At 40.4% G+C, this 26,136-nt stretch overlaps 1 long non-coding RNA gene across 1 annotated transcript; it reads right to left on the bottom strand.

The window, feature by feature from the left end:
• Positions 1–1,179: 1,179 nt before the first annotated feature.
• On the bottom strand, positions 1,180–20,876 carry LOC107976740 (uncharacterized). Its single transcript, XR_001720930.2, has 3 exons — positions 20,789–20,876; positions 19,452–19,568; positions 1,180–1,422 (listed from the first exon to the last, which is right to left on the bottom strand). It is a non-coding gene; the product is annotated as an uncharacterized LOC107976740 (long non-coding RNA).
• Between the last annotated feature and the right edge of the window lie 5,260 nt (positions 20,877–26,136).

The raw sequence follows: 26,136 nt of genomic DNA on the forward strand, positions 1-26,136 counted from the left end.
GAAATCCACCTGCCTTGACCTCCCAAAGTGCTGGGACTACAGGTGTGAGCCACTGCACCCAGCCATATCTCATTCTTACTATGAGAATTTTCCCCTTGGCCTTTGGTATGGCAGCCTTACTACCTCTTAGTACTCTGGTAAAAGTTTATTTTCTTTGTAATTTATTTTTCTTGGGGACTCAAAACTCTTCTTTTGTGTAGGTTTTCTTAGCTCCAAGTTGACTTTTGTGTTGAAGGAACAAGATTACCAAGACAGGCATAAACCTCATGACTGTCATTTTCCAGTCAGATAAAGGTTATAAATGGCTAACCATTTTATGTTACTTCATGTGTCTGATATGGGGGAAAAAGCATGAGCTATGTGTTCAAGACCCAGCCTTATAATTTATCTTTGTGATCTAAGGCAGCTATTTAACCTCCCTGAAATTTAACTTTTTTTCATCTGTAAGATAACACCATCACTTAGATCATAAGATTTTTTTTAACTTTTATTTTAGGTTCAGGAATACATGTGCAGGTTTGTTACAGGTAAAACTTGTCCCACGGGGGTTTGTTGTACAGATTATTTTGTCACCCAGGTGCTAAGCCTAGTACCCAACAGTTATTTTTTTTATCATTATAGGATTATTACAAATGTGAAATTAGGTATGTAAACCACCTAGTGTGGTACCCATACACAGTTAGTTCACAATAAATTTTAATTTCCTGAACTCTCTCACTTCTCTCTCTTGAGGCTTATATTTGTGGTAAAATTATTTGCACAAAATACTAATTATTCTAATTTAACCACTTGAACAGCTTGTAACATACTTTAAACCTTATTCTCAAAAGAATGATGCCTAATTTTTCTTGGGCTTAAATATAAAGTTCACTGCATTTCTTAATTGCCCCAGAATACTGAGAGAACTGACAGTTAATAATTCAAAGCTATTATCAGTGATCTTTAAATAAGACATGAAGGATAGGAGGAATTCCAGGATACTTGGAATGAGCAAATATTCCCGATTTCTAAAGAAAAAACAAAATATGCATGCCACCCTCCACAAACAGAATGGACAGCTTTATATTAATTCCTGAATTTCTAGCTTGATATTAATCCCTGGAAAAATTCTAAAAATGGCAACTATACTTATGATTTGTAAACATTTAGAAAACTAGTAATTGTCAGGAACTGGTATGGTTCTACTAGGACAAGGACATTTCTTTATTTTCCTTTTTCTTTTAAATAATTGAGCCTGGGGAACATAGTGGGACCCCATCTCTACAAAAAATAAAAAATAATTAGCCGGGTGTGGTGGTGAGTGCCTGTAGTCCCAGCTACTCAGGAGGCTGAGGCAGGAGGATTGCTTGACCCTGGGAGGTTGAGGCTGTAGCAAGCTGTGATTACACCACTGCACTCCAGCTTGGGTGACAGGGTGAGACCCTGTTTCAAAAAGAAAAAAAAAGTTAAATAAATAAATAATCATAAGTCCTGTGGATCATGTTAAAACTATAAACACAGTGTATGTATTTTGATGCAGCAAACCATCTAGCAAAATTCTCATGATATTGTTGTTGATAAAATCCTTAGGAAAATATGGCCTGGATTGTTTACCTATCTTCTATTTTTGTCTTTGTTCTAAAAAGATTTTTGATGGCTTTAACAATACATAAAGTTTAATAAGATGAAGCAAAAGAGGGAGAAAATTAGGGTAAAGGAAAAACAACGTTAAAGGAAATAAGAGGAAACTGAGTGTGTTGTTGGTTCATTAAATGTATGCCATGACATTCTGTTATTCCACACTTTGTACACTTCCTAGAGGTAATTTGCAAATGTTGCTGTGGGCTTCCTAACAGTCAAAGCAAAGAGGAAACATCATAAATACAAGTGTCTATAAGAAAGAGAAACAGCACTGAGAGCAGAGAAGCTTCTGTTGGGTCCTTGTAAAGAGGACATATGTCATGTAGTAAACCATCTGCTCAATAAATCCTTACATGAAATGCAATGGTGAGTTTTAAGGGCTGCTTCTTATGAAGTACCTTTATGTAGGCCAAAGTATTTTATTATGTAAAAAAACTTCTATGGGCAATTGTGGTTTAGGGGTCTTGGGAATGTCATCAAGATATGTAACTCTCTGATAGTTGGGAAGTGTTTTTACCATTAGGCTCTAGTTCAGCAGCCAGCTTATAAAACTTCTCCAAAGATCATTCATTAAAGGGTTTATGTCTCTACTGCTTTGCTTTATCCTTGGGTAGTCAGAATTATCATCAAAGATGAAGTCTTTGAAAACACTCCTCACATTTTTGAATAATGAAAATTTGGAAGAGACAGTAAATAATGGTTAAGTGGTCTTGATATCTGCCATATTGGGGTAAAGCTTACAAGATAAAATTTAGTCGCTATAAATATATAAAATAGGAAATTTGAGTTAAAAAGTGAATCCTTGAGTGACAGAACCAGGGACACCCTGAAAGTAAGTCACACTATTTGAGAAGGACACCAGGAGCTTCCACACCTGCAAACTCAGATGAGACAATAGTGTGGCATGGCTTCTAAGAAAGCCAAAGTTGCATGTGTAGAAGCATTGTGCTCACAGAGGCTCTACAAACTCTGCCCAGGCCAGGTCACATCTGTTAGTCTTCTGTTAAAATTTCATGCCATTTTCCAAAAGAGCTATTCATTCAAAGGAGAGTGTCTGGGATGCTGAGGAGTCTAAAGGAAAATTTGGAGAAGCTATAGATTCTTATCCTAGAAATGAGAAGATAAAACAAACATAAAATCTGCCTTAGTTGAAGAGATATTATGTGATCAGGAAAATAATTTCCTCCCTTATATGGTTGGGTCTTTGTCTCTCTGACAAAATCTCATGTCAAACTTTAATCCCCAATGTTGGAGATGTGGTCTGGTGGACAGTGATTGGATCAAGGTGGCAAACTTCCCCTTTGGTGCTGTTCTCATGATAGTGAGGGAGTAATCATGAGATCTGGTTGTTTAAAAGTGTGCAGCACCTTCCCCCATCTCTCTTCCTCTTGCTCTGGCCGTGTAAGACATGTCTCCTTCCTCTTTGCCTTCTGCCATGATTGTAAGTTTCCTCAGGCCTCCCCAGCCGTGCTTCCTTTATAGCCTGCAGAATCGTGAGCCAATTAAGCCTCTTTTATTTTTTTTAAATCAATTACCCAGTCTCAGGTAGTTCTTTATAGCAATGCAAAAAAGTACTAATACAGAAAATTGGTACTGGAAAGTGGGACATTGCTATAAAAATACTTAAAAATGTGGAAGCGACTTTGGAACTGAATAATGGACAGAGGTTGGAACAGTTTGGAGGACTCAAGAAGACAGGAAGATGAGGGAAAGTTTGAAACTTTCTAGAGACTTGTTGAATGGTTTTGACCAAAATGCTGATAGTGATATGGACAGAGATGGCCAGGCTGATGAGTTCTCAGATGGAGATGAGGAAATTACTGGGAATTAGAGCAAAGGTCATTTTTGTTATGCATTAGCAAAGAGGTTGGAGGCATTGTGCCCTGCCCTAGAGATCTGTGGAAGTTTGGACTTGAGAGAGATGATTTGGAGTATCTGGTGGAAGAAATTGCTAAGCAGCAAGGTGTTCAAGGTGTGACCTGGCTGCTTCTAACAGCATATGCTCATTTTCATGAGCAAAGAGATTATCTGAAACTGGAACTTACATTTAAAAGGAAAGCAGAGTGTAAAAATTTGGAAAATTTGCAGTCTGGCCATGTGATAGAAAACAAAAACCCATTTTCTGTGGAAAAACTCAAGCCTGCTGCAGAAATTTGCATAAATAAAGAGAAGCCAAATATTAATAGCCAAGACAATGAGGAAAATGCCTCCAAGGCATTTCAAAGACATTCATGGCCTTTCCCATCATTGGCCTGGAGGCCTAGGTGGGAAGAATGGTTTTGTGAGCCAGGTCCCCAGGGCCCCAGTGCCCTACACAACCTTGGGACACTGCTCCCTGCATCCCAGCCACTCTAGCTCCAGCCATGGCTAAAAGGGCCCCAGATACATCTCAGGTCACTGCTCCAGAGTGAGCAAACTCTAAGCCTTGGTGGCTTCCATATTGTGTTAAGCCTGCAGGTGTGCAGAGTGCAAGAGTTGAGACTTGGGAGCCTCCACCTAGGTTTCAGAAGATGTATGGTAAAGCCTGGATGTCCAAGGAGAAGCTTGCTTTGAAATTGGGGCCCTCATTGAGAACCTCTGCTAGGGTAGTGCAGAGGGGAAATGTGGGGTTGAAGTCCCCAAACAGAGTCCCCACTGGGGCACTGCCCAGTGGAGCTGTGAGAAGAAAGCCACCATCATCCAGACCCAAAAATAGTAGATTCACTGACAGCTTGCACTATGCACCTGGAAAACCCACAGACACTCAGTGCCTGGCTTTGAGAGCAGCTGTGTGGGATGGGCCCTGCAGAGCCACAGTGGAGAAGCTGCTCAAGGCCTTGGGAGCCCACCCTTCGCATCAGTGTGGCCTGGATGTGAGACAAGGAGTCAAAGGAGATTATTTTAGAGCTTTAAGATTTAATGACTGCCCTGCTGGGTTTTGGATTTGCTTGGGGCCTGGAGTCCCTTTCTTTTGGTAGATTTTTCACTTTTGGAAAGGGATTGTTTACCTAATACCTGTAGCCTCATATTATCTTGGAAGTAACTAACTTGTTTTTTGTTTTACAGGCTTATAGGTGAAAGGGACTAGGCTTGTCTCAGATGAGACATTGGACTTTAGACTTTTTAGTTAATGCTGGTGTGAGTTAAGACTTTGGTCTACTGTTGGAAAGACACGATTGTATTTGGAAATGTGAGAATAGCATGAGATTTGGGAGGGGTTGGGGTGGAATAATATGGCTTGTGTCTTTGTCCTTGCTCAAATCTCATGTCAAATTTTAATTCACACTGTTGGAGATGGGGTCTGGTTGGGGGTAATTGGATCAAGGGGGAAAATTTCCCCTTGGTGCTGTTCTCATGATAGTGAGTGAGTAATCATGAGATCTGGTTGTTTAAAAGTATGTAGTACCTTCTCCATCTCTCTCTTCCTCCTGCTCTGGCCATGTAAACTCTGCCCCCTTCCTCTTTGCTTTCTGTCATGATTGTAAGTTTCCTGAGGCCTCCCCAGCCATGCTTCCTGCACAGCCTGTGGAACCGTGGGCCAAGTAAACCTCTTTTCATTATAAATTACCCAGTCCCAGGTTGTTCCTTATAGCAATGTGAGAACAGACTAATACACTCCTGGATAAAGCTAAAAGAAAAAATTTTAACAAACTACTGATTGATTACATAGGAGTATGTAAAAGAAAAACATGATAATAATTAGAGCTATCTGAAAAATCAAAATGGTCTTTCTTTTGAATGGTGAACTTCTCATTGCTGGAAGAACTCAAAGACAGTCTGTATAGCTTCCAGCAATGTTGTAGAAGATAGTTTGATGAGGATGAGAGACTGTTCTAGGTGACCTCCAAGTTCCCTTCTCACTCAAAGATTTTATGCATCTTTACCTGAAATGGCAGAAATTTCAAGAGTTAAAAAATCCACAAGTTATTTAAAGAAAAAAAATCAATTTAGTCTCAGACTATTGTTAGTGTCTCAGAAGATCTGCCTCCAAATGACTAAGTTAAAGTAACATAAACAGAAGATGATGAATCATGCTGCTTTTCCTAATGGTCTCCAATATGCAAAGCCCAAGTTCACAGCTGCCACTCTGAGTGACTACATGGGGAGGGAGAAGTAAATTATGGTAGGTATAACACTGTAATATTCCTAGTCGGTAGCTCGTGTGTATGTGATTACCTAGTATTCCTTACCAGCTGTTGTTTTTTTTTTTTTTAACATTAGTCATACTGATTTAAAACAACCATCCTTTTTTCATTTATTTCAATAGGCACTGTTCTTTTTGGAAGAGTAAGACATTTTATTTAAAAGTGGAAGCTTTTCTTAGCTCTTGTATTAGTCCGTTCTCACACTGCTATGAAGAAATACCCGAGACTGGGTAATTTAAAAAGAAAGAGGTCTAATTAACTCACAGTTCTGCAAGGCTGGGGAGGCCTCAATAAACTTACAATTGTAGTGGCAGCAAGGAGAAGTGCTGAGCAAAAGGGAGAAAAGCCCCTTATAAAACCATCAGATCTCTTGAGAACTCACTCACTATCACAAGAACATCATGGAGGTAACCACCCCTATGATTCAATTACCTCCCTCTGGGTCTGTCCCATGACACGTGGGGATTATGGAAACTATAATTTAAGATGAGATTTGGGTGGGGACACGGCCAAACCATATCAGCTCTTAAGTGCATATGATGTGATTATACATATATATGTACTTGACAGGGTGATTGTGAATCTCAGGTGAGATAATTATTCAGGCACTATTCTCTCTTCTTATTCTTGACCCAGGTCACTGAGGTGGAAACAGGGTCATGGGAGTGGGGAAAATCAGTTACTCACTTCTCCGTGACCAGAATAAAGGAAGTCTTTAGTGGTGGGTGGACAAGATTTTGGAAAGGGTCTCTGGAGGGTGAGCAACCAGGATAGATGGTCCCCAACTACATCTCCTCATTCCTAGTGCGAGGGCACTTAGTTGGCTGGGTTTTCTTTCTTGGTACTCTTGGGGCTTGAATGAGGGAAAATTCTGAGGTATGCTGGATTGATAAAAGAAAGATGATTGGACCTAGTCTGGAATGGGGATTTGGGTCACCAAAGGTAAGGAAGTTCAGGGACTGGAAAGAACAGGAGGAGACTCAAGCTATTTAATCAGGGGTAGAGTTGGGGAGAAGACTCTGAAAGTTCAAGTCCAAGGTCTAAAGCCAGAGTAGGAACCAATGAAGTGTCTAGATATTAGAAGAAAGAAAAGAATCAGATGAAGGTTGCCCACGCAGATTCTGCTAAAAAGCCTGTGGTCTTCACAGGATAGCTTTTATTTTATCTCACTCAAGGGCAGCTCAGAGGCTTGTGACACTAGCTAAGGCCGGAGGTTCCCTAGAAGCTTGTCCTACCAATAAGCCTGCAATTCCTTGATAAATCACAGTCTACTGTTTCTCTCCAAGAAATCTCCAGGACAGATGGGCCAACTGATTAAAAGAATCTGGTTCCCTTAGGGCTAAGAAATTAATCTGGCAAATCATATTGCTAATCTCAGTGCAAATTCCTCATCTGAGAGACCTATGTAAACTTTGGTCAGTCATCTGTCTGCTCTCAATAAGTGAATTCCATTGCAAATGGCCATTGTAAGTTTGTCCCCTTCTCCTCCCTTCCTTGGCAGCTCTGTTTAGCATGCACCCAGATGGCTTCTGGGTAAGGCATGCAGAGGTAGCTAAGGATAGTTTATTGCCTCTGGTGTGTCCCTGCATGGTTTCTGCCCTCAGACATAGACTGAGCCCTTAGCATATCTTTTCTATATAGTAAAGTCTGTGTACCTTTATTATACCCTGTAAAAGTCTACATATCTTTCCTATACTTGAAAGCTATGCCATCAGCTTAATCATAATATAATTCTGATTGGATACTCTCTTAAATTATACTTATGCATTAATGCATTAATTTCTAACAATTTACAGTTGCATTTTACTATTTGTATTAGTCCAGTGAATGCTGTTCATCTTGTATACCATCATAAATGAACTGTTCGAATTCTTGAGGATTCCTTTAAAGGTGCCTTTATGTATGTGCACCTTTTTTAATAGATTGAGACTTCCTTGAGATTCTTTTTTGATTCCTTTGTCTATAAAGGGATAACACTCAAGACCTTAGGATGACCTCATGTATATATATCTTATTTATTATATACACACATATGCATATATAAAATGAATAAATGTATTTTAAATAATATATATAAAATAATAAAAAAATACAGTTGACCCTTGAGCAACAAGAGTTTTAGCTGCACTAATCCACTTCTATACGAATTTTTTTCAATAAGTGTATTGGAAAATTTTTTTGAGATTTGTGACAATTTGAAAAAAGTTACAAACAGCATAGCTTAGAAATATCAAAAAAGTTAAGAAAAATTAGGTATGGCATGATGCATAAAATATATGTAGCACTAGTTTATTTTATCATTTACTACCATAAAATACACACAAATCCATAATAAGAAGTTAAGATTTATCAAAACTTAGGCATACAGACTGTACATGTTACCATTCACAGTCCAGAGAAATGTAAACAAATGTGAAGATGCAGTGTAAAATCATAGCTGCATAAAATTCACTGTAGCACATACTGTACTACTGTAATAATTTTGTAGATGCCTCCTGTTACTACTGCAGTGAGCTCAGATGTTACGAATATCCACTTAAAGCACCTTGTGACAATAATCATCTCTGGGAGGGCAGATTCTCTCTTCAGTAAATTGTGAATTACACCAAAAAGTGATCTCTCAAGGTTCTCATGCATTTTTCACCATGTTTAGTGCAATACTGAGAACCTGAAATAACACTGTGGGACCCACACTAAGAGCCACTAGTGATGCTGGAAGTGCTTGCAGGAAGCAGAGAAAAGTCATGGATTATAACAAAAAGTGTAATAGTTTGTTATGTACTCTAGATTGAGGTCTGTAGCTGCAGTTGCTAACGATTTCAGACAGATGATTCATCTTATAAACAGATGACATAAACTTACGGTATGGATAAATACAGTGCAGTATTGCAAATGTTTTTTCTCTTCCTTATGATTTTCCTAATTGCATTTTCTCTTTTCTAGGTTACTTTATTGTCAGAATACAGCATGTAATACATGTAACAAACAAAACATGATTTAATGAACTGCTTATTGTACTAGTAAGGCTTTGGCCAACAGAAATCCACTAGTAGTTAAGTTGTTGAGGAGTCAAAAGTTATATGGGATTTTAGACTGTACGAAGATCCTCTAACCCCTTTGTTGCTTAAGGGTCAACTGTATATAAATTAAATACATATATACTGTTGCTCTTCTGAGCCTATTTTTCCATTAGACTGAAGTTTTTCCTTCTGATAACTCTCTACATAGTAATACCCAATAATAAGTGTTATATTGCTTTGATTTAAAAGTGATATACTTAGGTATGAAATTATTCCAATTTTTTCTTCAACAAAACTTGAGCATCTATAGTACATGCTGTCTAGGTAATCTGGCATATTATTTCATTTAATCTGTAAAGCAACTTTGAAAGTAGGTATTATTACTCTAACTTAATGGATAATTAAACTTACACTGAGGCTTAGGGAAAGTTAGAACCTTGTATAAGTCCACCCGGTAAGCCAAAATTTGAACCCAGGTATTTTGATTTCAGACCTAATGCTGACTTTTTGTGGACATCACTGAGTTTATCAGTAAGGAATATATGTAAATTGCTATCTCAGATTGTTATTGTGTAGAAATTGTATCTCTTTTTCCCCTAATCTTATAAATTGTGTTAAAATACACATGACTTAAAATTACCATCTTAACTATATTAAGTCTTCCAAACCATGAATATGAGATGTTTTTATTTATTTATGTCTTCTTAAATTTCTTTCACCAATGTTTTGTAGTTTTCACTGTACAAGTCTTTCCTTCCTTGCTTAAGTAATTTATAAGGATTTTATACATTTTGATGCTGTTGTAAATGGGGTTGTTTTTGTAATTTCCTTTTGAGATTGTTCATTGTTAGTATAAAAATGCAACTGATTTTTGTGTTTTCACTTTGTATCTTACCATGTTGCTGAATTTATTTACTAGTTGTAACAGATTTTTTTTTTTTTTGGTGTAGTCTTTAGGGTTTTCTGTATATAAAATCATATCCTTCCATAAACAGAGATAATTTTACTTCTTTCTTTCCAATTTCTATGCCTTTCATTTCTTTTTCTTACCTAATTGCTTTGGCTAGAACTTCTAATACCATGTTGAATGGAAATGGTAAAAGTGGGCATCTTTGTCTTAGTCCTGATCTTAAAGGAAAAGCTTTCAACCCTTCACCAGTGAGTATGATCTTAGTTATGGGCTTTTCATACATGGCCTTTATTATGTTAAGGTAATTTCTTTCTATCTTTATTTTGTCAAGTGTGTTTATCATGAAAGGGTGTTAAATTTTGTGAGATCATTTTTTTCTGCATCAGTTGAGATGATCACGTTTTCCCCCCTTCATTCTGTTATTGTAATATATTACATTGATTGGTTCTCATATGTTGAAACTTTCATGCACGTCTGTGTGAAGAGACCACCAAACAGGCTTTGTGTGAGCAACATGGCTGTTTATTTCACCTGGGTGCAGGCGGGCTGAGTCCGAAAAGAGAGTTGGCGAAGGGAGATAAGGGTGGGGCCATTTTATAGGATTTGGGTAGGTAAAGGAAAATTACAGTCACAGGGGGTTTGTTCTCTGGCGGGCAGGAGTGGGGGTCGCAAGGTGCTCAGCGGGGGTGCTTTTTGAGCCAGGATGAGCCAGGAAAAGGACTTTCACAAGGTAATGTCATCACTTAAGGCAAGGACCGGCCATTTACACTTCTTTTGTGGTGGAATGTCATCAGTTAAGGTGGGGCAGGGCATATTCACTTCTTTTGTGATTTTTCAGTTACTTCAGGCCATCTGGGCATATACGTGCAAGTCACAGGGGATGCGATGGCTTGGCTTGAGCTCAGAGGCCTGACATTCCTGCCTTCTTATATTAATAAGAAAAATAAAACAAAATAGTGTTGAATTGTTGGGGTGGCAAAAATTTTTGGGGGGTGATATGGAGAGAGAATGGGCGATGTTTCTCAGGGCTGCTTCAAGCGGGATTAGGGGTGGTGTGGGAACCTAGAGTGGGAGAGATTAAGCTGAAGAAAGATCTTGTGGTAAGGGGTGATATTGTGGGGTTGTTAGAAGAAACATTTGTCGTATAGAATGATTGGTGATGGCCTGGATATGGTTTTGTATGAATTGAAAAACTAAATGGAATAAGAGAAGGAGAAAAACAGGTATAAAACGTCTAAGAATTGGGAGGACCTAGGACATCTGATTAGAGAGTGCCTAAGGAGATTCAGCATAGTCCTGCCAGCAAAGATTATTTATTTACTTCAAGAGTTTAGAGTGGCAGTTTGGGGATAGCACCAGGAGATATCAGCTGTGATGGCTTGGAGAAACAGTGTAAACTGGCAGTGTAAACAAGAGCAGGGCATGTATGAGTAGTTGAGAATGGTGAATAGGAGTATGACTAGACAAAAGATAGTAGGGATGACAAGTTTTTTTGGGGCACAGTCTAAGTTGGTCTGGTGTCAAATAAGACTGGGGCCTAATAAAAAGGAACATCTATACAGGAGCTCAAATGGGCTGTACCTTGTAGCATTCTGAGGACAGGCCTGAATTCTGAGAAGCGAAAGTGGTAAAAGTATTGTCCAGTCCTTTTTAAGTTGGTGGCTGAGCTTGGTGAGGTGTGTTTTTAAAAGACCTTTAGTCCATTCTACTTTTCTTGAAGACGGAGGACCATAAGGGATATAAAGGTTTCACTGAATACTAAGAGCCTGAAAAACTGCTTGGCTGATTTGACTAATAAAGGCTGGTCTGTTATCAGACTGTATAGAGGTGGGAAGGCTAAACTGAGGAATTATGTCTGACAGAAGGGAAGAAATGACTGTGGTGGCCTTCTCAGACCCTGTAGGAAAGGCCTTTACTTATTCAGTGAAAGTGTCTATTTAGACTAAGAGGTATTTTAGTTTCCTGACTCAGACATGTTGAGTAAATTTAATTTGCCAGTCCTGGGTGGGGGCAAATCCTCGAGCTTGATATGTAGGGAAGGGAGGGGGCCTGAATAATCCCTGAGGAGTAGTAGAATAGTGGATGGAACATTGAGAAGTTATTTCCTTGAGGATAGATTTCCACGATGGTAAGGAAATGAGAGGTTCTGAGAGGCGGGCTAGTGGCTTGTACTATCGCTTAGCCTGCCTTTGCTGGTGTGTGGCGATTAGGCCTGGTGGAACTGCCATCAATAAATCAAGCATGATCAGGGTGAGGAACAGGAAAGAAGGAAATATGGGGAAATGGGGTGAATATCAGGTGGATCAGAGAGATACAGTCATGGGGGTCAGGTGTGGTATCAGGAATAATGTGGGAGGCCAGATTGAAGTCTGGGCCAGGAATGATGGTAATTGTGGGACTTAAAGTGTGAGTACAGCTGAAGGAGCCGGGGAGCAGAAAGTATATGCGTCAGGTATGAGGAAGAAAATAGATTTTGGAAGTTATGAGAAATGTAGAGAGTGAGTTGAGCATAGTTTGTGATTTTTAGGGCCTCTAACAGTATTAAAGCAGCGGCAGCTGCTGCACACAGACATAAGGGCTAGGCTAAAACAGTAAGGTCAAGTTGTTTGGACAGAAAGGCTACACGGTGTGGTCCTGGCTCTTGTGTAAGAATTCTGACTGCACTAACCATGCCTAGGAAGGAAAGGAGTTGTTCTTTTGTGAGGGATTGAGGTTTGGGAGATTAATCGGACACGATCAGCAGGGAGGGCACGTGTGTTTTTGTGAGAATTATTCTGAGATAGGTAACAGATGAAGATGAAATTTGGGCTTGACTGAAGTAATGGGGGCTATCTGTGAAGCCTTGTGGCAGTACAGCCCAGGTAATTTGCTGAGCCTAATGGGTGTCAGGGTCAGTCTAAGTGAAGGCAAATAGAGGCTGGGATGAAGGGTGCAAAGGAATAGTAAAGAAAGCATGTTTGAGATCCAGAACAGAATAATGGGTAGTAGAGGGAGGTATTGAGGATAGGAGAGTATATGGGTTTGGCACCACGGGGTAGATAGGCAAAACAATTTGGTTGATAAGGCGCAGATTCTGAACTAACTTGTAAGCCTTGTCTGGTTTTAGGACAGGTAAAATAGGGGAATGGTAAGGAGAGTTTATAGGTTTTAGAAGCCTATGCTGTAGCAGGCAAGTGATAACAGGCTTTAATCTTTTTAAAGCGTGCTGCAGAATGGGATATTGGTGTTGAGTGGGGTAAGGGTGATTAGGTTTGAATGGGATGGTAATGGGCATGTGATCGGTTGCCAGGGAAGGAATAGAGATGTCCCATACTTGTGGGTTAAGGTGGGGGGATATGAGAGGAAGATGTGAAGGACGCTTTGGGTTGGGGAGAAGGGCGGCAATGAGATGTGGCTGTAGTCGAGGAATAGTCAGGGAAGCAGATAATTTAGTTAAAGTGTCTCGGCCTAATAAGGGAACTGGGCAGGTGGGGATAACTAAAAAGGAGTGCTTAAAGGAGTATTGTCTAAGTTGGCACTAGAGTTGGGGAGTTTTAAGAGGTTTAGAAGCCTGGCCGTCAATACCCACAACAGTTATGGAGGCAAGGGAAACAGGCCCTTGAAAAGAAGTTAATGTGGAGTGGGTAGCCTCTGTATTGATTAAGAAGGGGACGGGCTTACCTTCCACTGTGAGAGTTACCCGAAGCTCGGCGTCCGTGATGGTTTAGGGGGCTTCCGAGGCGATCGGGCAGTGTCAGTCTTCAGCCGCTAAGCCGAGAAGATCTGGGAAGGAGTCAGAGAGCCTTGGGCCAGAGTTCCAGGGGCTCTGGGAGTGGCTGCCAGGTGAGTTGAACAGTCCGATTTTCAGTGGGGTCCCACATAGATGGGACATGGCTTAGGAGGAATCCTGGGCTGCGGGCATTCCTTGGCCCAGTGGCCAGATTTCCGGCACGTGTAGCAAGCTCCTGGGGGAGGAGGTTCTGGAGGAACGCCTGGCTGCTGCGGTTCAGGCATTTGGAAGTTCTTGTGTGCTGGAGATGTGGCTGGGGTTTGTCTCACAGTGGAGGCAAGGAATTGCAACTTTTTTCTGTTATTGTACACCTTGAAGGTGAGGTTACTTAAGTCCTGTTGTGGGGTTTGAGGGCCAGATTCCAATTTTTGGAGTTTAATGTCGGAAGCAGATTGGGTAATAAAATGTATATTGAGAATAAGACGGCCTTTTGACCTTTTAGGGTCTAGGGTTGTAAATTGTCTCAAGGTTGCTGCCAAATGAGCCATGAACTGGGCTGGATTTTTATATTTGATGAAAAAGAGCCTAAACGCTTCTGATTTGGGATAAAGAAAAAGGAGCATTAACCTTGAGTATGCCTTTAGCTCCAGCCACCTTTTTAAGAGTAAATTGCTGGGCAGGAGGGGGAGGGCTAGTCACCGAACGAAACTGTAAGCTGGACCAGGTGTGAGGAGGGGAGGTGATAAAAAGATTATAAGTCATGAACTGGGCTGGATTTTTATATTTGATGAAAAAGAGCCTAAACACTATCTGATTTGGGATAAAGAAAAAGGAGCATTAACCTTGACTATGCCTTTGGCTCCAGCCACCTTTTTAAGAGTAAATTGCTGGGCAGGTGGGGGAGGTCTAGTCACCCAACAAAACTGTAAGCTGGACCAGGTGTGAGGAGGGGAGGTGATAAAAAGATTATAGGGTGGAGGAGCAGAGGCTGAGGAAGAATTGGGACCTAGCTCGGCCTGGCGAGGAGCAGCCTGGGGAGGAAGGGAGAGGTCAGATGGGTCTGTAGGAAAGGAAGATTAGAAAGACTCAGTGACGCTTGGGGTTGGTACTGAGGGGACAGGCGGGAGGGAAAGAAGGAAGATTTGGGATGAGTTGCACTGGGCACAGAGACTAGGAAGGGACTGATGTGTAAAAGAATGCCTGGATGTCAGGCACCTCAGACCATTTGCCTATTTTACGACCAGATTATTTAGATTTTGCAGGATGGAAAAATTCAAAGTGCCATTTTCTGGCTATTTAGAACTACTGTCGAGTTTGTATTGGGGTCAAGCGGTGTTGCAGAAGAAAATAAGGCATTTAGGTTTTAGGTCAGGTGTGAGTTGAAGAGATTTTAAGTTTTTGAGAACACAGGCCAAGGGAGTAGATGGAGGAATGGAGGGTGGAAGGTTGCCCATAGTGAAGGAAGCAATCCTAGAGAAAAGAGAGAGTAGAGAAACAGAGGGAAGGAGTTCGGGGGTTCTTACCTTCCAGAAAAGTGGGAAGAGGGGTTGGGTCACAGAGATAAGAGGTCGGGGTGCGGAAATAAGGGATTGGGGCGCAGACATATAAGAGGTTGGGGCGTGGAAATAAGGGATTGGGGCACAGAGATATGAGGTCGGGGCATGGAAATAAGGGATTGGGACACAGAGATAAGAGGTCGGGGTGTGGAAATAAGGGATTGGGGCACAGAGATAAGAGGTCAGGGTGCGGAAATAAGGGATTGGGGTGCAGAGATAAGAGGTTGGAGTGCAGAAATAAGGGATTGGGGCACAGAGATAAGAGGTTGGGGCATGGAAATAAGGGATTGGGGCACAGAGATAAGAAGTTGGGACATGGAAATAAGGGATTGGGGGTTCTTGCCCCGTAGAAAAGCGGGACTTGCCACTAAGGGTGAAGGAGAAGGGGTTGGGGGTACTTGCCCCTCTCCCAGAAAAGCAGGACTTGTCGCTAAGGGTGAAGGAGAAGGGGTTGAGGGGTACTTGCCCCTCTCCCAGAAAAGCGGGACTTGCCGCTAAGGGTGAAGGAGAAGGGGTTGAGGGGTACTTGCCCCTGCCCCAGAAAAGCGGGACTTGCCACTAAGCGTGAAGGAGAAGGGGTTGAGGGGTACTTGCCCCTGCCCCAGGAAAGCAGAGAAGGGGTAGAGACAAAGAGAGAAGAGGTTGGGGTACTTGCCCCTGCCCCAGAAAAGCGGGACTTGCCGCTAAGCGTGAAGGAGAAGGGGTTGAGGGGTACTTGCCCCTGCCCCAGGAAAGCAGAGAAGGGGTAGAGACAAGGAGAGAAGAGGTTGGGGTACTTGCCCCTTCCCCAGAAAAGCGGGACTTGCCGCTAAGGGTGAAGGACCAAGGCAGGCGTCCCTGCGTGGTCTGACACCCTTGAAACGTGGGTGTATAATCAGAGAGGCATCCCTGCAATGATTAAACACCAAGGGAAGGCTGCCTTCCCAGTCCATGACCAGCGCCGGAGTTTTGGGTCCACGGATAAAACGTGTCTCCTTTGCCTCTACCAGAAAATGAAAGGAATTGAAATTAAGAGAAGGGAGAGATTGAAGAGTGGAAAGGAGAAAGTGGTTGAGGCACAGTGAGAGAGGTTGGAGAAGAGAGTAAGAAGAGGCCGCTTACCTGATTTAAAATTGGTGAGATGTTCCTTGGGCTGGTCGGTCTGAGGACCTGAGGTCATAGGTGGATCTTTCTCACGGAGCAAAGAACAGGAGTACAGGGGATTGATCTCCCAAGGGAGGTCCCCCGATCCAAGTCACGGCACGAAATTTCATGTGCATCCGTGTGAAGAGACCACCAAACAGGCTTTGTGTGAGCAACATGGCTGTTTATTTCACCTGGGTGCAGGCAGGCTGAGTCCGAAAAGAGAGTCAGCGAGGGGAGATAAGGGTGGGGCCGTTTTATAGGATTTGGGTGGGTAAAGGAAAATTACAGTCAAAGGGGGTTTGTTCTCTGGTGGGCAGGAGTGGGGGTCGCAAGGTGCTCAGCGGGGGTGCTTTTTGAGCCAGGATGAGCCAGGAAAAGGACTTTCACAAGGTAATGTCATCACTTAAGGCAAGGACCGGCCATTTACACTTCTTTTGTGGTGGAATGTCATCAGTTAAGGTGGGGCAGGGCATATTCACTTCTTTTGTGATTCTTCAGTTACTTCAGGCCATCTGGGCATATACGTGCAAGTCACAGGGGATGCGATGGCTTGGCTTGGGCTCAGAGGCCTGACAGAAACAACTTTACATTCCAGGAATAAATCCCAACTTGTCATGGTGTGTAATCTTTTTAACTGCTGCATTCAGCTTGCTATATTTCATTGAAGATTTTTTGATCAGTGTTCATGGAATTGTCTCTTACTTGATTTTTTCTGCTTAATTATATCTCTTACTTAATTTTTTCTGCTTAATTGTATAACTCAGATTTTTATGTAGTAAGTGCTAAGTAAGTTTGTGTTGAGTCTGTGGTGTCAATAGCATTGACAGCCTTGAGCTTATAGGAATCAGAAAGGTACTGTGGTGGTGAAAGAGACCAAGTTGTCTATTGACAAGACCATCTTCCACCAGATGCATATAATATCTGCACCAGAAGGAAGGGGAACCAAATTTTATGTTTAACACTGACAGCAGTGTAGGATCCAAGATGCCAAATTGGGTAAAAGGCAGAACCAAACAATCAGAATTTAGATATAAATATTCCCCATCCAGAGAGCAAGTCATTCATCCTTCTTATTGGGAGTGGAATGCCCTGAGTATATTAATAAATTGTGGCTATTTTCTGGTTCTTGCATCAATCTGTGAACCAAAAGTAAAGTTCTAGGCACCCCAATCGATTGAATAGATCCACCTCTTGGCCAAGGGGACCCCAAAGAAACCTGAAAAGCTAGTTCAGGCCATGACAGGAAGTAAGGGTCAGACATGCCTCATTATACTTTCCATCCTTTGGAGTTTAGACATAACTAGACAGTGTTAACATTAAAACAGAGATGTTAAGACTGACAAAACAGACTCTTAGTTGCAATAAGATACCAAATCCCAACCTTACTCTGGTATAGCATCATATGAAAGATAACAGGCCCTGAAGGAAATCAAAGTATTTTACCCTTAAATATGTTTATTTGACATATTCTGAAACGGCCCTGTAAAGCTGTCTCCTGTGGGAGAAATTTGCATTCTGTAGAAAATCTCCTTTCCTTACTAAGTTTTTTTTCTGGAGAGTCTGACACCTTTTAAGTTCTGATAAGAGACATTCACCATTTATACTCTCTGAAGCCTGCTACCTGGAGTCTTCGTCTACATAACAAGAGCCTGGGCTTCCACAACCCTCTTATCTAAACTCATGTCTTTATGCTGAATTCAACTCTTCAGGCAGGGCTTAACTCTTTCAATGAATTGCCAATCAGGACATCTCTGAATTCACCTATGAGCTGGAACCCCTGCACCACCCCCTCCAGTTCCCCTCCCCCACTTTGAGATGTCCTGCCTTTCTGAGCCAAACCCATGTATACCTTACATATATTGATTTATGTCTTTGCCTGTAACTTCTGTCTTGCTAAAATGTATAAAACCAAACTATAACTCAAGCAACTTGGCCACATGTTCTCAAGACCTCCTGAAGCTTTGTAACAGGCCATGGCCCTTAACCTTGGCAAAATAAACCTTTAAATTGATTGAGACATGTTTCAGATACTTTTACAAGTCTAATGAACTTCTACCCCACCTAAAATAAATGTCTGGTTGGGCACAGTGGCTTAAGCCTGTAATCCAGCACTTTAGGAGGCCGAGGTGGGCGGATCACGAGGTCAGGAGATCGATACTTTTACAAGTCTAATGAACTTCTACCCCACCTAAAATAAATTTCTGGTTGGGCGCGGTGGCTCAAGCCTGTAATCCCAGCACTTTGGGAGGCCGAGGTGAGCGGATCACGAGGTCAGGAGATCGAGACCATCCTGGCTAACCCGGTGAAATCCCGTCTCTACTAAAAAAAAATACAAAAAATTAGCCAGGTGTGGTTGTGGGCACCTGTAGTCCCAGCTACTCAGAAGGCTGAGGCAAGAGAATGGCAGGAACCTGGGAGGCGGAGCTTGCAGTGAGCCGAGATTGCGCCACTGCACTCCAGCCTGGGCAACAGAGTGAGACTCCGTCTCAAAAAAAATAAAATAAAATAAATAAATTTCTGAGAGGTAATGATTAAAATGAAAAACAATGCCATCATAATGGTATGGCAGAAAATTTGGGTGAATATTTATACAATGCTGGATGTGAGAAAGTCTTCCTAACCATGATGCCAAAAATAAAAATAGAAATCATAAAGGAAAAATTGGCTATGCTCAACTAAATAAAAATTAGCAATCTCTAGCCTACCCAAAGTGATGTTAACAAAATAAAAAGGCAAAAGGTAAAATGGGAAAAAAAATTTGCAACATATATGATAGTCAAAATGATAAAATCATTAATTTATAAAAAAATTCATAAATCAAAATGGGCAAGTTATAAAAGAAGAAATATAAAGACCAATAATCGTATGAAAAATAAAATCTAATTCTATAATTAAGAGATTCAAAGAGAAAGAAAGAGATGTGATTTTCTAACAATTACAAATGAAGAAAATAATCTAGCATTGGAGAGTGTTTGGAAAGACACTTATACCCCATTAGTAGGAATGTAAATTGGTACTAGCTTATGAAGGCCAATCCAGAAATACATATTAGAAGTCTTTTTAAAAAGTGTACCACCTTTAATCTAGTAATTATACTTAAGAAAATATATTTCAAAGAAATAATAATAATATCTGCAAAGAAGTGGTTGGAAAAATGTTCATTAAAAATATTTAAAATAGCCAAGAGATTTAGAAACGTAAATGTCTAGAAATAGGAAGTTATTTAAATAAATTATTTAATACTCATATAATGGGATATAATGTGATTATTAAATCTAACTTATAGTTGAATATTGTTGGAAGTGGCTTTTGCTGGCATTAATGGTGGTGTTCTGAAGTCACCATTACATGGCAAGGATAAAATCTGCTCTGGTTAATATTTCTTACCTTTCATTCTCCAGAATCAGACACTGTTATGGTCTTGTATCATCTTGCACATCTCAAGATCACCAAAATGCTGATGTTTACTTTCCTTTTTCTTAGAACTTTTGACTTCCACCTTTCCTGAAGTTTGCATAAAGATTTTATGCCTGTTAGTATCTGTTTGATGTTTTTTCATGCTTTCTGTTTTTACCACATGGGCTCTGACCTCTAAATATTGGCAGGCTTCCAAGTTCAGTTCTTGGACCTGTTTGTTTTTTTTTAATCTGCACTTACTATCTGAGTTATCTCTTCTAGTCTACAGCTGTCAATACCATCTATATCAAGCTTGTCCAACCCATAGCCCATGGGCTGCATGTGGCCCAGGACATCTTTGAATGTGGCCCAACACAAATTCACAGACTTTCTTAAAACATTATGAGATTTTTGGCCGGGCACAGGGGCTCATGCCTGTAATCTCAGCACTTTTGGAGGCTGGGGCAGGCGGATCACGAGGTCAAGAGATCAAGACCATCCTAGGCAACATGGCGAAACCCCGTCTCCATTAAAAATACAAAAGTTAGCTGGGTGTGGTGGCATGCGCCTGTAGTCCCGGCTACTAAGGAGGCTGAGGCAGGAGAATTGCTTGAACCTGGGAGGCGGAGGTTGTGGTGAGCCAAGATGACAAACTCCAGCCTGGGCGACAGAGCGAGACTCTGTCTAAAATAAAATAAAATAAAAAACCCAAACATTATGGATTTTTTTTGGTGATTTTTTTGCTAGCTCAATTAGCTAACATTAGTGTTAGTGTATTTTATATGTGGCCCAAGACAATTTTTCTTCTTCTAATGTGGCCCAGGGAAGCTAAAAGATTGGACTCCCCTGATCTATATGCTGATAGCTCTCAACTTTCTAACCTAAACTCCCCAAGATGCAGACTAAACAGATCCATCTATTTATTCAACAGCTCCTCTTTGATGGCTAATCAACTCTAATGTCCAAAGCTGAATTCCTAATTTCCTCCACTACAAACCTACTCTTTTCACAGTGCTCCCCTTTCAGCACATGATAACTCTGTTCTTTCAGTTTCCAGGGCCAAAAATTTTGGTGACATCCTTAACTCTTCTCTTTCTTACAACACGTATCAAAACTCTCATCATATCCTGAGGCTGCTTTTTCAAAATCTATATAGGATCTGGCTGCCTCTTACCCCCTACATGGCTCCAAGCCATCATTTCCTGGATTTTTTCCAGCCTCCTAGTTGGTCTTCATGCTTCTACTTTTGCCCTCTGTAATCTACTCTCAACAAAGGGGTCCTTCAAAAACCCAAGTCATATGATGTCACTCTCATGCTCAGTACTCACCAATAGTTTCCACCTCCCTCAGATAAAAATTCAAGACTTTCAATGATATGCAAGGTCCTATGTGATCTTGCTTCCAGCTACCTTTATGACCTCATCTTCTATTACTTTTTTCTTCACTCTGTTCCACCCACATTGGCCTCCATACTGGATCAGCATGTCACTCCATACTGTGTCCGGAACATGCCCAAGTACTTTCCTGCCTCGGGGCTACTGCCTGGAATGCTCTTCCCTTAATACACGTGAGACTCCCTCCTTCCCTACTTCAGGTCTTTGCTCTAAAGCCATCCTTTTTATTTAGGACTTTCCTGACCATGCTATTTAAAATTACAATCCCCTTTCCTCCTTCATGTCTTTACTTATCCTCCTTTGTTACTTTCATTACTGCCACAGCATCTATCACCATACAACCAACTTAGTTTTTATTGTCTGTTTCCTACAACAAGAATTAAAGCTTCATGAAGACAGATATTTTTCATCTTTTGCTTACTGCTTTATCCCAGTTGTTGAGTACGGTGCCTGGCACATGGTAGATACTCAATAAATATTTGTTTTTAAATGAATCTACAGATATTACATCTAAGGACCTACTGAGATGTTCCCCTTGGTGCTAAGATGATGAATAAACCTGAGACACTTGGAAACTTCTAAGCTCTTATGGGATGAATGATGGTTATAATATCATTAGATGCCCAGACATTACAAGGGAAGGGTAAGATGAGACCTCTGAGGCTCAGTTAGGATAACAGATGTTTCTTCACTCTCTTTTGATTATGTTCCTGTCACTTGACATGGGATATAGCTTGTTATGATGATGGAGGGAAGAGTGCTGAAACTGGGAGAGGACTGTGAAATATTATAATGGGAGATAGTTCAAATATCCCACTAGAATTAGTGGGAGGCATTCATGGAGTAATGATATTATCTCATTATCTAAATCTCCTAAGACTGTAAGTATCCTGCCAGTTTCCATTTTATTTACATAACTCAATACTTCAGGCTGTTATAGGAAGTTTCTGACTCTAGCAAGAAATATAAATTGACAGGGGAATATATTCATTATATATTGAATTTTAAAAGAAGATTATAAAATACCATAAAGATGGAGATTTTGTTTAGTTAGGAAAAGACCCATGCTTTCTATCATGTGTCTAATGATACATCTGACAAGTTAATGTAATAGAAGGGGACACACATACATACACACACACACACACGTACACACACGCTTAGGTCCTAATCATGACTATATCTGGCTGTTGGGACTGTATTTTTATTTCTTTTCTTTTTGCTTATCTAATATCTCTACCTTCTGATTTTCTATGGTGATTATACTGTGCTTGTATAATCAAAATAAAGAGTGAATATGTTTGTGGGGTTATTAGGCTGTTGAGGGCATGAGATACTCTAGGCAACGATCATGGAGTCTCAGTGTTGGAAGTGACTTTTAGGTTATAAGGCCAACCTTGTCCATGTCCTTGCCAAGTGGTTCTCTATTTGTGCACCTCTAGTGGCAGAAAGCTCACTGGCTCCTGAGGCAGCCCACTCCATACGTCTGCCTATGACTTCTACACATGAAGTTCTGCTCTTGGAAGTAATAGATTCTGGATTTTTGCAATAGCCTCCTAATTGGTCTTCCTGTTTCCATTCTTGCCCCTCTGTAATCTCTCTTCACCAAAGTTGTCTTCCAAAAAAAGATCATGAAGGTTGTAGTTTCTGATTTATATGTATGTATATACAGTTTCAGTCTACTGTAAAGGGAAGAGAAAGAAAGAAAACAGAGGATATGAATCTAGGGACTATGCTTAAGGAAAACATATAAAGGCTTTATTGGTGCTAGAAGCATCACCAGTATAAATAAAACATATTCTGCTTCTTTGAATTTTTATAGATGTAACTTTAATGTAATGAGATTAAATTATCTTCTGTGGAAGGAACATTATGGTAGGCACTGTTGGTGAAGATAGAAAGCAAAAGATAGAAGAGGAATTCAAGGTATGAATTTCTTTCTCTCATGACACACACTGTCCAGTTAGGGAGAGCCTGAAACAGATTATATAAAACATCCTGAGAGCCGACACAATGTACCATAAAATGAACCATAGACAAGGGGCACCAGATGACTGGTAAATTAAGGGAAGATGAGAGTGCACTGGTGCTGCAATTCCATTCAATAATTTTTTTTGAATATCTCTGTTCTGAAAATGACTGTGCTGATTTCTGTGGAAATATACAAAAAGAATAAAGCATTGAGCTTACCCTCAATGTCTGTGGTTCAGTGGCATTCAAGATTAGTGATAGGAGTTTTTAAAGACTTGGGCAAATGTTCTACACAGTGTTAAACTAAAAAATAGCATACAAAATTACACAGTCAGTATGATTTTAACTGTGTAAAAAGTACCCAGAAGAACATTAGGAGAAAATATGCTGAAATGTTAACAATTTTTAAAAAAGTCAATCATGTCAGGGTGGAATTATGGTGATTTTACCTCCCCCCACCTTTAAACAGTTAACTCTTGAACAACACAGGTCTGAACTGCATGGGTCCACTTACATGTGGATTTTTTTTCCACTTCTGCCACCCATGAAACAGCAAAACTGACCCCTCTTCTTCCTCCTCCTTTTCAACCTGCTTAACAAGAAGATGATGAGGATGAAGACCTTTATGAAGATCCACTTCCACTTAATGAATAGTACGTATATTCTTTTCCTTATGATTTTCTTCATAATGTGTTCTCTCTAACTTAATTATAAGAATTCAGTATATAATACACACAAAATGAAAAATATATGTTAATTAACTGTTTATGTTATCAGTAAGGCTCTGGTCAACATAGTTAACCTAGCTAAATTTTGGGGGAGGCCAAAGTTATATGTGGCTTTTTGACTGTATGGGGATGTCAGCACCCCTAACTCCCACATTGTTCAAGGGTATTTTTATGTGCTTACCCATTTTCCATCATAAAATGCATTGTCCTGTTTTATAATCATTAAAAAAATAGTTAATTCCACCAATTTTACCGATATTCTGGTCTTTCAGGATAATAGAGACTTTATCCTAAAGCTTGAGGTCAATTCTTAGCTGTTATTCTACTGACCGTCATAGCTTTTAACCACCTACTATTTCTTAACACATCCTTGACTGCCATGGATTTGCACTTTTGTTGTTCTTTCACATCTCGTATTTCTCTTTCTCCCTGTATATGTCCTAATTTTGTGTTTGTAAGGCTTCATCTTTACCCTTCCCTCTCTTGGGGACTACTCTGTACATAGGCTAGGGGATCTCAAGTGTACCATCTGTGACCTTAGCAGCAAGTCCAATCCCTGAATCATGACACACAAGTCGTGGCCTCTTTAAGGAGCATCAGGAGCCAAGGTGGTCCTCTGTAACACACGTGTGCTCTGGCCTTTCCACATCAGAGTATTTTGAAAGATAATGTAGGGCCAAGTGAAGAGATGGGACTGGTCTTAACTTCTCTGAGCCTCTGTTTCCTCATCTGTAAAATTGTATGTAGGGTTAGGATGAAACTGCAAAGAGTTAAAATATTTAAAGTGCCCAGTGTGGTACCCACATGCAACAGCTGCTCCAGGAATGTTCTTTCCCTTCCTTTTCCCCTTCCTCCATTTCTACCATCTGCCAGGATATAAGATTGACGATCTTCAGGGCATATTGTCTGTGGCTTTTATTATATACATCTATTAAAGATCCAGTTAATCTATTTTGGTTGCCATCAAAGCAAAGGATTGCCATCAAAATGTCTATTTATGCAAACAGAATGGAGTACTTTATTGATCCGCCAATTAGTAGTGTTCTACTATTTTAGTCTAGTCTTAGCTTTTGGGAGTTTCTCCTGCAGTTAGCAGAATGTCAGTGAATAAACAAATAAAATACATGTATTGTGTGGGATTAAAACAGTAGCAAAAGAGATTATTGAAATTACTCAGTCCCACTTTTATGGTTTTTCTAATGCTTGTTTTAGCTGTTTTTATCTAAACAGCTGTTTTAGCTGTTTGAGGGCAGTGAAGTCCTGGAATCTCTCTGCCTCAACAATGTACACTAGAGTATTGAAAACAATTATGATTTATCTTGCCAGAAGATACTTTTCTTTTCCCACCTTGATAACCCTTGGTGTTAAAGTGAGAGACAATATGGTATAGTGGAGAGTGTTTTAGACTCAGATTTGCATTTAGGCTTCATAAGAGTGGGAAATCATTCCTTTTTCATACAGCTAGTATGATAATTAAGTCAGTTAACACCTATGGTAGCTTTTTTTTTTAAGTACTAGCAATATAAGCCATTATTATTTCTTAGGCTAATGCAACAAATAATCCAGAAATATCTGACTCTAGTCTTTCTTGATGTAGTTAAATATTTATTTTGTTTTCCATGGTGTTTGCCCTTTAAGCAATAACAATAAAAGAAAAAGAGATAATTATCTTTAAGAAAAATTAGCATCCAAAACGCCTCAGCTACTATATCTTTTGTCACTTAGCTAGTGCATGGCTTACAGTGGATGTTCAATACATGTTGAGCATCCACTGTTGAATGAGGAATGAATGGAATAGATTTATCCCACCCTTAAGATAGAAGGATAGTCATGATGACTTTTTAGCAGAGAGAACCACAATTCGCTGACCACTCTTAAAAAGCATCTGTGAAGCCGTGATCAACTAGGGCTAGGGCTCTCCATACACTGTGTATGATATATGCTATTAGGTTTCAGATTGGCTTGTATTAGTTCTAACCAATCGGTACATTTTAATTAATGAAGTTTAACATTTGTTGAGTACTTTGTAGTTCATGAAGCACTTTCATGTCAATATGTCCTAGAACATTATGGAGTCTTACTGATCCTATATAACATAGATGAGGAAATAAAATTTAAAGAAATTAAGTAACTTGTTTAAGGTAACATAGAAAGCGAGAAGCAGAATCTTGCTGTGAACTCAGGTCATCTGGGTCCAAGCTCAGGGCACCATGACCTGAGACTCCTGCCCTGGCCGCTGCTACTGTGGTGCTTAAGCGTTTTGCCTCTGAGTTTCTGCAGTGCCTAGGATGAGATACTGGGAGGCAATTTGGTTTTGGAGGTGCGGAGGGGGAAGCTGGCTGTTCCACAATTGCTTGCTGAGCCATCTGCTCTCTCTTCCTCTTCAGAAATGATGCATTTGTTACTGTGGGCTGCTTTTGCTGAATACTTGGATTATGTCACTTTCTCTGTTTGTCACATGTGGGGCATTTGGTGACATGCAACTCAGCCTACATTGGTTTTCCTACGTAATGTGATGGGTACAGGCACATTTGCTTTCATTTCAATGTCTGAACAATTTTAATGCCATTTAGACAAGAGTCA

The sequence above is a fragment of the Pan troglodytes genome, chromosome 11 (assembly GCF_028858775.2).
Source record: "Pan troglodytes isolate AG18354 chromosome 11, NHGRI_mPanTro3-v2.0_pri, whole genome shotgun sequence".
NCBI lineage: Eukaryota > Metazoa > Chordata > Mammalia > Primates > Hominidae > Pan > Pan troglodytes.